Below are 8130 nucleotides of genomic sequence, written 5' to 3'. Positions count from 1 at the left end.
GTGGTACATCCTCTTCCCAATAGACTTGGTGAGCCCCATTTCATCACGGGGTCATGTATTGTATATTTTGTTCATATTATTATCACGATTTGAGATATAGCCGGGGCCTTGTTGCCGGCACTATCGTAACAATCTTTTGTATCTTTTAGAGGCTCCGTAGACACTATGTGGGTTGTACATGGGCGCTAGAAATGTCAAACAGATTATGTTGTGTTTTGATCTCTTGCTCCACTCGAATCATAAGAATCTGTGTATCTTGAAACTTATAAGTGATGCAACCAATGAGACGATCTAGTATTGTATATATGATCTTCCTACTGTCTAATTGATGAAATCATGTCTTCTCTTGATCATGGGTAAGTTGGGTAGAAAGTATCTAACAAGTTTGCTCGGCCAGGTTCACTCGGTTGAGCGTCGGTTGTGCTCCTCGAGTTTGGGAAGTGACAAACTTAGTATTAGAGCCAAAAGTTTTAAAGTGTCCTAGGATGTCTCAGAGCCATGTCTAGTAGAGTCCTCCTTATCGGTGTGTTGTCAGCCATGTTACAACCCATATTTTGGTACGTGAAAGTACGCCATAAGTAAATTGATGGAATCTCTGAGATGAGATGTTGCATCCCGCATTTTCGTATGTTAAAGTATCGTCGTAAGTTAATCAAAGTAAGTTCGGGAATGAGATTATTTTGAGATTATAAGCAGTATGCTACTTCGAATAAGTGATGAGTAAATTCATGAAGGTGAGAGGGTAAGCAAATCGAGAAAAATGAATTTCGTCCAAGTTTGAGATTTGGAGATAAAATACGGTCCAAGCTAGAATAATTTAAAGGGAGTAGTAATTTCATATCCATACTTCCTTTGTTCAGTTCAATTATCAGTTATCAGCTATAATTTCAGTTTCAGTTTCAGCAGTTATCATTTCAGTTATCAGTTTTCAGTTTCATCATTTATAGTTCTTTCTTTTACTTGCTTTATATACCAGTGCAATTCAAATGTACTGACGTCCCTTTTTCCCGGGGCCTGTATCTCACGATGCAGGTGATGATGTCTAGGTTGATGATTCATAGCGCAAGGATTCTCGTACCAGCTATTTGGTAAGCCCCATTTCTTTCAGGGCATTATCTTTACTTTACAGTCGTCCAGTATTAACAGACAGTTGGTGTTTTTAGTATTTCATTCGAGGCTTCATAGACTAGAGTAACAGTTAAACAAAGTCGCAATATATTTCAGACATGTATTAGTGTTTTTGCACTTTGATTTATATCATACAGACTTTCAGTATATCAGCATGTGTTAGTTTATCTTTCGCATTCAGTATGTTATGATATCACATGTTGATTCAGCTAGCTATTTGGTTTGCTCAGTCACATATACTCAGGCACCGATTGTCATATTACGTCTTGGCCTAGGTTCGGGGCGTGACAGGATATGACTTGATACAACTTGTTCAAACTTATACAGTGTAGATGCGAGATTCGAGTCTTATAAGGAATTCCGAATGTTGGAAATTGGGTTTTAAGTCTTACAAGCTAAGGTTGAATTAAGGATCTTTAGTTATGTTGTGGTTTCACACTTATATAGGTTGGGGTGATGTGGGATCACCCCTGGGTCGGTGCATGTTATTGTTACACGGCGATTTGATGGCTTTGGAACGACTCTGGGCACGTTTAAGGACAAACGTATGTTTAAGTGGGGGAGAATGTAACGAACCGATCGGTCGTCTTGAGAATTTGTACTTCACTCGGTGGTTTGAGGGAAGGCGTAGCTCCGTATGATGTATTATGACTTATGCGTATCTTCAGTTTTGATTTTTGGGTGATTTGGAATTAGTTTGGAAGAATGAATTTCAGTTCAAAGCTTTCAGTTGGTAAAGTCGACCAAGTTTGACTATTGAGTATTTGACTTCGAATCGGAGTTTTGATGTTTCCGATAGGTCTGGTTGATGATTTTAGACTTGGGCGGATGCCCGAATTTGTATTTGAAGGTTTGGCATGTTCAAAAGTTTGAGCGGAAGTTGACTTTGATGATATTGGGTTCAGATTGTGGTTATGAGAATTGGAATATCTCCGTTATGTCATTTGGGACTTGTGTGCAAAATTTGAGTTCATTGCGGATTGATATGATATGGTTCGGCACGAGTTTTGGAAGTTAAAAGTTCAAAAGTTCATTAACTTCGATTTGAGGTGCGATTTGTGAGTTTTATATTGTTATGCGTGATTTGAGATAGGTTTCATACTTAATTTGTTACGGTTATCATATATCTACAATTGTAGTTGGCCGTAATCATGTCAAAAACTTGTCTTCTTTATTTCTTTTAGTGCTCCTTATTTACGTCATTCTCCTAACATGGTTTGCTTTTGCTTTCTTCTTATTCCTTAATGTATTCTTAATAACTAGTATATTATCCGCGCGATGCGTGAAAAATGTTAGAGAAAAAGAAATAATAAATTATTATCGTACTTGCTTGACCACCTCATATTTTATAATTTGATAAATTATAAAATTTAAACCATTTTTGATCCACGGTCCTTGATGATAAGGCAACTAATGTAGGAAAAATTATTTTATACACCCTAAATTGTCGTAAGATCTTGTGTTATGTGCAATGAGATTCAAATATAATTTAACTTACTACGATTAAGAGATTTTATTAAGTAAAAGTATGCATTTATAATAATGAGTAAGTAACAAAAGTGCATATGTAATCACATGTAATGTATTTTATAATTTTTTTTATAAATACTTGATGCTAATAAGTTTTTACCCTAATATACATAGAGTGCAAAAAATCAATAAATTTAAGTGCTACTTTAATTCCTCCTTGTTTCTGCCTCCAAAGAAAGCATGCATTAAATCCTTGAACATATGCGAGGGAAGATGTTCATCGCAACACTTCAATCAAATGGTTCTCTCTTACCTTGTGATAGAATTTGACGAAGCCCATCATATCCCTCAAAACACAAATCCCCTCCCTAGATAACTTAGTCTCGTAGCTTTTGAGCAATTTTTATTAAGATTGCACATCTTTCCTTTCTTATAATTCAATATATAAATCAAGCTCTTTGAGGGAAAAAAATGGAGGAATGGCTTGGATACATGGACTTGGGGGCATTCTTCTAGAAACCACAATCTTTTCGAGATAAAAATCATAAACTACACGAACCTGATTTCCACTACATACTACAAGCTTCATTTGGTTAATTTCAATTTTTAGAACTCCGAGCCTGAGAAAGAGCCGAAAGCAATCAAAAATTAAACAAAATTATACTAATTGCTCTATTCTTCCATTTGAGTTCAGCATGAAAACTATATATAGCTTCACCAGTAACATACCAATTCAACCGCCAAACCCCCTTGTTGATAAATGAAATCACAAAGTTTAGCTCACCTTGGAGATTAATAATTCAAGAAACAATAAGAATTACGCCGCAAATTGGACCTGACTATATGAATCCTCACTAACCTAAGTCCTATCTTCCATCAACTTGGAAGCCACCCATTTTATCCCATTTTCAAATGTGATCCCTAGCACAGTGAAATAAACTAATTACACTTGTTATATAATAGTCTCCACTCACTGTATTACAAAAAACATATGAAAAAGCTAACTGACATACTTACCTGACAACATATCAACAATTAAAGAGTATAAAAGTCAAATTATTTTTTTTATTCAAATGTCGAGAACATCTCATAACTTACAAAAGAATTACTCTCCTACCCATGTATTTTGAACATAATTCACAAAAAAGGGGGGCTTCATTATCTGTTATCAATATGTAATGTCACTGAAGTAACCATAACCATCACATTTCTTCTATCTCTCATAGAAATTGAATATCGAGGCACATACCAAAAAAAAAAAAAAATGAGAATGCAACTATTATTGAGGGACAATTGGATCTTATTCATGAGTTGCAACCACAGGTTTAACCTCATTTTCAATCTAGATTTTCAATGGGTCTATGGTAGCATCCTCAGAATGTCAAGTAAGGCCATCGGGAGGTAGGGAACGATCCATATACATCCAATTGAGCTACTGCAAAAAGTACAAAAAATATCCAAAAATCAAAAAACAACAAACACAAAATTATAAGTTCTTATCTTCTTGAATTTAGTAGTAAATGCCCAAAAAAAAAAAAGAAGGGAAAAAGACAGAGAGCGCGACAAGGGAAAGACAGAGAGCGCGACAAAGAAAACCTAAGAAAAATTTGAAGAAGACGAATGAACAAAAAAACACCCTAAGTCCTTGGGGATCATATATTATATATGTCTTGTAATATTCATTTGAATTCTCTCAATCCTGAAATTGATAGGATGGTAAAACCTAAAGTAGTGATAAGAGGGATAGAAACTTCATTAAATTTCGTTTGTGTCTCTAGATGTCACCCAACGGTGAACCTTTTTAAGAATTTTTACAGAATTCGTTCAATATTTACATCCACACAAATCTACCAAATAGAAGAAGAATCATGAAATTAATCCATGGGAAGGTACCTATAATCATTCTCATGTGATCATTATCCAAATCTGATCAAACGTTTAGGCAACATGGACAAGCAAACAACAGTCTCTAATCAACAAATTGGAAAAAGAAACAGAAGTAATTGCAAATTAAATCTAACACGAAAGAATCAAGAAGAAACCCCAAACCTAAACGTTCCTGAGACGATCAGTAAAGTTGCGATGTAAATTTGATGTTTGTGGCACGTTTTTTTCTTGCAACAGATCTGGAAAATTATGTTGTTTTGTCCTGGAAACTGCTCTTTTAAAGTAAGACTCGGTAACACGATCTTTCAGTTTCTACAAGTTACTTCGTAAAAGTAGAACACATTTTTTTTGTATTTGCGGCAGTTATCTTATTTATAAATAAGATAATAATTTCTCCTAATGCTTAGCAACATGGCCGAAAGAGGTTAAACCGTGAATATGATTAACCAATTAATTTCAAATTTAAAATTAAACCGTGAATATGATTAACCAATTAATTTGAAATTCAAAATTCAAGGTTTTTTAGTTAGGAAGTTTAAAAGTCAAGGTTTTTAGTTAGGAAGTTAATTTTTTTTGTAATGCCACTTGGCCTTTTATGAATGTGACACTTGTCTTAATATGATGATTCTACCTCTCTTTTTATTATATAATATAATATAATAGATAATAGATGCTTAGCAACATGGCCGAAAGAGGTTAAACCGTGAATATGATTAACCAATTAATTTCAAATTTAAAATTAAACCGTGAATATGACTAACCACTCGGCCTTTTATGAATGTGACACTTGTCTTAATATGATGATTCTACCTCTCTTTTTATTATATAATAGATAATAGATAATAGATAATAGATAATAGATAATAGATTTTTTTATTATATAATAGATAATAGATGTAATTGGTCTTGTTGAGCATATGTGTAATTGGTCTAATAAAGTGACTGAAAAAAACTGCGAAATAATCGGTTGAGTTTGACTACGGTATCTGAAACTATATATGGATAGCCAATGAACATAAGAAGATGATGGTGCAGGCCCCATGGTATGCTTTAATCTTTTGCTCTAGAAATAAATTTTTCTGAAAGTTCTATGTAGCCTTTTTCTCTTATTCTTTAATGGGGATCTTTGGCAAATACTCAGGCAGGGGAAACTATTTACCCGCCCCTGCCCATGTGGTTTGCCCCCTATCTATTTTTTTTTTAATATTCGGTCAAAGCCAACTAAATAAAGTCAAACTAAGCTACTAAATAAAGTCATACTAAGCTACTAAACCAAGTCAAACCAAACCAAACTCAGTCAAGCCAAGCTAAATCAAGCTAAGCTAAGCCAATAGGTATTTTGCATAAATTGTTCTTCTTTAATTTCTATTCAATGAGATAAAAATATATGCAAGATTATGTCAAATAGTTTCTGTCTATGCGATAGTCCTCTTATGGAGTTGTGGACATTCTTACACCTAGGTACCACAGTTAGGAGTCCTACTAGTTAAAGACTTCAATTGTTTGTCCATTCTAAACACGAATATATATAGAAAGAAGTGAGTATGCAAAAGTCACGAATAGACAATTGTTTTGGCTATATAATGAAGATCAATTGGTTAAAACATCGTCAAGAACTCCAGTTTGTTTTGAGTCTCCTAAGCTGATACAATTCCACTTGACGTTTTTCAAAAAATCACTCTACAACCAGAAAAAGAATAGCAAATACACTACAAAAAAACTGTAATTAGCTACGAACGTCGTCGCTAAAACGCTTGTAGCTAGCGAAATTTTTTGATAATACATTGCTAATCCGTCGCTAAATGAGATTAGCGACGGATTTTTCTGTTTAGCTGCAAAATTTGTCCGTCGCTAAAACCTGATTTTTTAGTAGTGATATTAAATCGGAAAAACAATATTATAATGTTACTCCATAGAAAGTTAAAAGGAAAAACAAATAATGTTAAAAAGGAAAGAAAAACTTTTTCGCTTCTACAAAAGGTGAAATAACATTAATGCTCAATAATTTGCGTCATACAGTGCAACAGCAAATTTTTAAAGACGATCACCTCTTAAACACATTGAATCGGCATAACAAACACATTGTTTAATTAGAACAATATATCTGATTAAGGAAGTATAATATTTCAAAAGAAGAAAGATGGATAACCCAAACTTAAAGGAATTATTATACAAAGTGTTCTAAATATTAGTACAATGTTTTTCAACGTAGAAATTTTTTTCAAGTCTAATTCTAATATAGGAACATGGCAACAATAGATATAAATATATGTTTTTTTTTTTTCATTCAGAAAAAGCTACCCTACATACCTACTGCGTCTTTAGATTTAGTGTTAGACTTTACTGATTTGGACTCCTAAAACAATTCTGAATATTGGACTATATTTGGGGGGATTTGCACCCGTACTATATATTTGTGTCACCTTTTAAGTTGTACCCTATTTTTAAAAATTATTGATTTGGTAGCCAGTTGATAAAAAATCCGTAATAATATGACAATTACACCCCTGATAGTATTAGCATTAGCATGCTACTTTGGAGATGAGCTCATTCGCATTAGCATACTGTAAAACAAGCCCTGATAAACGTAGCAGCATGCTAACGTTTGGACTTTGGAGATGACGTTGTTTTACAGTACCAGGGGTTATTCATTAGCATGTGAGATGGTGTAAAACTTCAGCCAATTACAGTAGCAGCTGAAGTTGTTTTACATTGAAGCTAAAACTTCATGCTAATGCATGCTGAAGTTATTTATCCTGCAATCAACAGTTTTGTCATGAGTTTTATTTAAAACTTCAGTCTAAACATGCTGAAGTTATTTAGTTCATTTGCTAAAACTTCAAACTAAACATGCTGAAGTTATTTAGTTCATTTGCTAAAACTTTAGTTTAAACATGCTGAAATTATTTAGTTCATTTGCGAAAACTTCACACTAAACATGCTTAGCTTTTTGTCTTGCAATATGTAATTTTCTAATGAGTTTTTGCTAATGCATGCTGAAGTTATTTAGTTCATTTGCTAAAACTTCAGACTAAACATGCTTAAGTTATTTAGTTCATTTGCTAAAATTTCAGACTAAACATACTTAAGTTATTTAGTTCATTTGCTAAAACTTCAGACTAAACATGCTTAAGTTATTTAGTTCATTTGCTAAAATTTCAGACTAAACATGCTGAAGTTATTTAGTTCATTTGCGAAAACTTCAGACTAAACATGCTTAAGTTTTTGTCTTGCAATATGTAATTTTCTAATAAGTTTATGCTAATGCATGCTGAAGTTATTTAGTTCATTTGCTAAAACTTCAGACTAAATATGCTTAAGCTATTTAGTTCATTTGCTAAAACTTCAGACTTATCATGCTTAAGTTATTTAGTTCATTTGCTAAAACTTCAGACTAAACATGCTTAAGTTATGCTGCTAAAGTTGTACCTAATGCCTTTGTGGCAGAATCAAGTGGTAAAAAGAGATCAAGCTTCAAGCGCAAGAGAAACTGGAAAAATGACGGAAAGGGTAAGGAGACCGGAAGGATCCTTCAAGAAAAGAAACAAGCCAAATTCCAAGAAAGGAAAACGGTTCTATAATAAGAAAGACAAGAACAAGATGAAGTGCTACAATTGCCAAGTCCCAGGGCATTTTGCTCGTGAG

At 33.5% G+C, this 8130-nt stretch overlaps 1 long non-coding RNA gene across 1 annotated transcript; it reads right to left on the bottom strand.

Annotated features, from left to right (window-relative positions):
- Positions 1–3643: 3643 nt before the first annotated feature.
- On the bottom strand, positions 3644–4913 carry LOC142168401 (uncharacterized). The gene is made up of 2 exons (XR_012698267.1): positions 4648–4913; positions 3644–4033 (listed from the first exon to the last, which is right to left on the bottom strand). It is a non-coding gene; the product is annotated as an uncharacterized LOC142168401 (long non-coding RNA).
- Between the last annotated feature and the right edge of the window lie 3217 nt (positions 4914–8130).

This window comes from Nicotiana tabacum, chromosome 13 (genome assembly GCF_000715075.1).
Source record: "Nicotiana tabacum cultivar K326 chromosome 13, ASM71507v2, whole genome shotgun sequence".
Classification (NCBI taxonomy): domain Eukaryota; kingdom Viridiplantae; phylum Streptophyta; class Magnoliopsida; order Solanales; family Solanaceae; genus Nicotiana; species Nicotiana tabacum.
The sequence above is the reverse complement of the archived record's forward strand: the minus strand, read 5'-3'. Positions and strand labels throughout refer to the sequence as shown.